Source organism: Periplaneta americana, chromosome 3, assembly GCF_040183065.1.
Source record: "Periplaneta americana isolate PAMFEO1 chromosome 3, P.americana_PAMFEO1_priV1, whole genome shotgun sequence".
Lineage (NCBI taxonomy): Eukaryota > Metazoa > Arthropoda > Insecta > Blattodea > Blattidae > Periplaneta > Periplaneta americana.
The window spans coordinates 14,978,235-14,983,006 of record NC_091119.1 but is presented as its reverse complement, the minus strand read 5'-3'; the positions used below and the strand labels follow the sequence as shown (position 1 = coordinate 14,983,006).

The following is a 4,772-nucleotide window of genomic DNA, read 5'->3' as shown; positions in this document are numbered from 1 at the left end:
CCCTTTTGTTCGTTCCCCACATTTCTCTTTTGTGGTCTGTTTTTGTTTTCACTCAATATGTTCATTATGCTTTGTCCAATGAGGCAGTCCCGTCATTGGGAAAGCTGAAAGAGTGTCTTTCAATGTGTATTTAAACACTAAATAAATTTATGAAAGAAGTCAAATATCTAAATTTTACGTACATTTGTGAAAAATCAATTAAATCATACATATCTATTCAAAGACTAAATTTATGAAAGAACTCACACGTCTTAATTTATGAAAAATCAATTAGTCATATATATTTATTTAAACACTAAATAAATTTATGAAAGAAATCAAATGTCTTAATTTTACGTACATGAAAAATTAATTAAATCATACATATCTATTTAAAAACTAAATTTATGAAAGAACTCAAATGTCTTAGCTTTACCTATATTTGTGAAACATCAATTAAATCATACGTTTATCTATTCAAACACTAAATTTATGAAAGAAGTCAAATGTCTTAATTTTACATACATTTGTGTAAAATTGATTAAATCATACATATCTATTTAAAAACTAAATTTATGAAAGACGTCAGATGTATTAATTTTACGTACACTAATTGTGAAAAATTAATTAAATCATACATATCTATTTAAACACTAAATTTATGATAGAAGTAAAATTTCTTACGTACATTTCTGAAAAAATAATTAAATCATACATATCTATTTAAAGACTAAATTTATGAAAGAACTCATATGTCTTAATTTTACTACATTTGTGAAACATCAATTAAATCATACGTTTATCTATTCAAACACTAAATTTATGAAAGAAGTCAAATGTCTTAATTTTACATACATTTGTGTAAAATTGATTAAATCATACATATCTATTTAAAAACTAAATTTATGAAAGACGTCAGATGTCTTAATTTTACGTACACTAATTGTGAAAAATTAATTAAATCATACATATCTATTTAAACAGTAATTTTATGAAAGAAGTCAAATGTTTTAATTCCTCGTACATTTCTGAAAAATTCATTAAAATGTACATATCTACTTAAACACTAAATATGTGGAAGTAGTGAAAAGTCTTAATTTTGTAAAGAATCCATTTTCTGTGTAGTGCAGAAAACTGACTTCTATCTTCTTGTTTGAGTGCACACTGATTTTTAAATTTTTTAATTAGGCCTATATTTTGTGGGGTGAAATAACGTATTAATTGCAATAACATGATAAAGAAGCTGGATTACTACGAAAGGTATAAATAAAATATTGGGCTACGCTATCTTCGTGACAATTTTTTTATATGGATACTAAATTTTTCAAACGTTAGATGAGTCTACATCATCCTCAGAACAAACTGAAGCTATTGTTTTGAAATATCCCACAGTGACAAACCAGTTCGACAGAAACAAAATAGAGTAATGCATTTCCAAATTAACATGATGGTTGTTCATTGTCATGAGATAAAAAAAAACCTTCGAAATGATAATTTTGAAAATAAAAATGTGCATGTATATAAATAACATTTTATGTTCTGATTACGATCATATCATTGCGTGACTGCATTTACATGTATTTCATTATCGCATTGCTGATGTTTAAGTCTCTTGGTTCAATATCCGTACCTGATTTACATATCGTGTTTTAACTTTTTTTAATGTTATCCATTTTGTTTTATTCAAACTCTAAAACTCTACAAAACATATATATATTTTGATGTACCGAAGTACATATGACATTTCCATGCAGATATTCTGCGTCATCACATGATGAAAGAGAGATGGAACGGAGAAAAATTCTCTCCGGCGCCGGGATTTGAACCCGGGTCTTCAGCTCTACGTGCTGATGCTTTATCCACTAAGCCACGCCGGATACAATCCCGACGCTGTTTCGAATCGTCTCAGATTAAGCTCCATCTCTTGGGTTCCCTCTAGTGGCCGCCCTCTGCACTACGTCAAAGACATCTATGAACGCAGGACCGAAGTCCATACATGTGTTGAGGTGCACTCAGATGAGTGACTGATTGGCCGGGATCCGACGGTATGGGCGCCGTCTTTAAATCACAAAGTGATTTATTACGCATATCATATATATATATTTTGATGTACCGAAGTACATATGACATTTCCATGCAGATATTCTGCGTCATCACATGATGAAAGAGAGATGGAACGGAGAAAAATTCTCTCCGGCGCCGGGATTTGAACCCGGGTCTTCAGCTCTACGTGCTGATGCTTTATCCACTAAGCCACGCCGGATACAATCCCGACGCCGTTTAGAATCGTCTCAGATTAAGCTCCATCTCTTGGGTTCCCTCTAAGATGGAGCTTAATCTGAGACGATTCTAAACGGCGTCGGGATTGTATCCGGCGTGGCTTAGTGGATAAAGCATCAGCACGTAGAGCTGAAGACCCGGGTTCAAATCCCGGCGCCGGAGAGAATTTTTCTCCGTTCCATCTCTCTTTCATCTACAAAACATGTCAACATATTTCTAAGTATATCTAGCTTTTGCGATGCTATGTATTTTTAAACTTCTGAGCATTATATATAGAGTGCGCCATAAGTCACCATAACTATAGATTTTATCATAATATTTCATGTTTATATAACTTATTTATGTAAATTATAACTTGGAATATCACCTAGTGACAAATAAGAGTATTTTAGTAACAACAGTAAGTTGTCACATGAGGAAAGACTTACAGGTGAGACCTTTTCCACCTTGTTTCATCATTGAATTTAGTGATAGTGATAAAAACAAACGTAGCGAAGCATGTACTCTATTACAGGAATTTCCACCATTATCTCTATGACATGTCTTCTTTTCTGATGATGATCGGAATATCGTTTTTTTTTAGGGGAGGGGCAAAGAAAAATCCACATGTTATGTTGTGGACAAGTGTTGCTGCAAATTGTGGTTGGGCCATATGTTTTTGAAGGACTTGTTAATGCAAGAACCTAATCTGGAGATGCTTTGAGATTGGTTAATACTCCAACTAACCGAAAGCGAATTAAGTGTGGTTGAAACAGGATGGTACGACGACCCATTTCGCATTTCTTGTTCGTGAACTTCTAAATGATAACTTCTCAGGAAGTGGATTGGTCGTGGATCTCCAACCATCATCACCACAATTACCGTGGCCTCCACGAAGTCCCGATTTGACCACATCCGACAACAGCATATGGGAATTTAAAAAAAATTGGATACACATTTTTCCTTTTTAGTAAACGATCCTTAATCATGTAGATTTACCTTACCACAGACGCCGCAAAGAGATATCTCGAACGCCTCTTCAAAAGATAAAAAAACTCAAGATCTTAACAGGCCTTATGGTGTTGTAGACCTACTTACCTACTTACGAATGGTTTTTAAAGAACCCGGCCTCAAACAAGCCAGCCTTCGGTCCCTACCCTGAGAAAGATTAATCCAGTCCCTACCATCACATCCCAAATCTCTAAAATCCATTTTTATACTATCCTTCCATCTACGTCTCGACCTTCCCAAAGATCTTTTTCCCTCCGGTCTCCCAACTAACACTCTACACGTAAGCTGCAGCATGTGCACAATATGTGTGTCAGATTCATCAGCAATTCTCACAAATTTGACCACATTACACCCTCGTTCAAATCTTTATCCTGGCTGCAACTTAGTAACCGTAGAACACTTCATTCGCTGTCTCTTCTGTTTCGAGTTCTCCAAACTTCTACTCCAAATTATCTTCGTTCCCGGTTTAACTACTTATCCTCCAATCACAATCTAAACACCAGGTCACAGGAGAGCCAAATTCTAGCAATTCCTGCCCATAGGACATCCCATTATTCATCCTCTTTTACTGTCTCAGTCCCCCGTGAATGGAATTCTCTACCTCAGAAGATTAGGGGCTGCCAGACAATAATCATTTTCAAGAAAAGGCTAAACGATTTCTTACGGGCGCAGTCAAATTGAAGTTATAATTGTGATCGAGTTTAATATTTTAATTTAATTTAGGTATGACTATCATTACTATTACTATTATTATTATTATTATTATTATTATTATTATTATTATTATTATTATTACATAATTATTTTATTGGTGTTGTGAAGATGAAAATAATTGTCATTATATTATATTAATTATGTATTATATTGTCTTGTATTGTAGTGTTGTATTGCTTTGAATTGTATTGTATTAATTATGTTATATTCATAGCATTGTAGCAATTTTCTATAATACTGGTTGAATGGAAGAGAAGGCCGAATGGCCTTAACTCTGCCAGTTAAAATAAATCATTATTATTATTATTATTATTATTATTATTATTATTATTATTATTATTATTACTATTATTAAATAAATTAAAATCATTAATACCAGAAATTGTTATTTTCTCTTATCACAAAGTCATTAAACTCTGTGTAGGTATAAAATAATTCTTGGAAATTTGCAATTTAAAATTCTAATTCCATGTTGCGTTTTCTTACTCCTGTAAGAAGACTTTATGAGTCGTCAAGATGTTTGAAATGTCTGTAGCAAAGGATAGCGTCCTCTCTCACAATACCATCCAGCGTTGTGCTTGGTCGCAGGAAGAAGGGGTGGGGGGGGGTAGAGACTACGGCTATGTATATGTGTTACTGTTGCATTAACTATGCAGTCACGCTCTTCTTGCCGTCATTAAGTGGGCAGGGAATCTTGTCTCTGTATCTTTGTGGGTTGGCAAGCTTCTCTGTGGACCAACCAACGCGCGGGACCCGAACGGCAGCTGTTGCCCCTGTCTACCATCATCACAGCTTCGCGTCACACCAAA

The 4,772-nt window shown here is 34.1% G+C and overlaps 3 non-coding genes across 3 annotated transcripts; 1 reads left to right on the top strand and 2 right to left on the bottom strand.

Moving 5' to 3' along the window:
- Positions 1-1,784: 1,784 nt before the first annotated feature.
- TRNAY-GUA (transfer RNA tyrosine (anticodon GUA)) lies at positions 1,785-1,856 on the bottom strand. The gene has a single exon. It is a non-coding gene; the product is annotated as a tRNA-Tyr (tRNA).
- Positions 1,857-2,170: 314 nt separating this feature from the next.
- On the bottom strand, positions 2,171-2,242 carry TRNAY-GUA (transfer RNA tyrosine (anticodon GUA)). The gene has a single exon. It is a non-coding gene; the product is annotated as a tRNA-Tyr (tRNA).
- A 107-nt stretch (positions 2,243-2,349) lies between these two features.
- On the top strand, positions 2,350-2,421 carry TRNAY-GUA (transfer RNA tyrosine (anticodon GUA)). Its single transcript has one exon. It is a non-coding gene; the product is annotated as a tRNA-Tyr (tRNA).
- Positions 2,422-4,772: the final 2,351 nt, after the last annotated feature.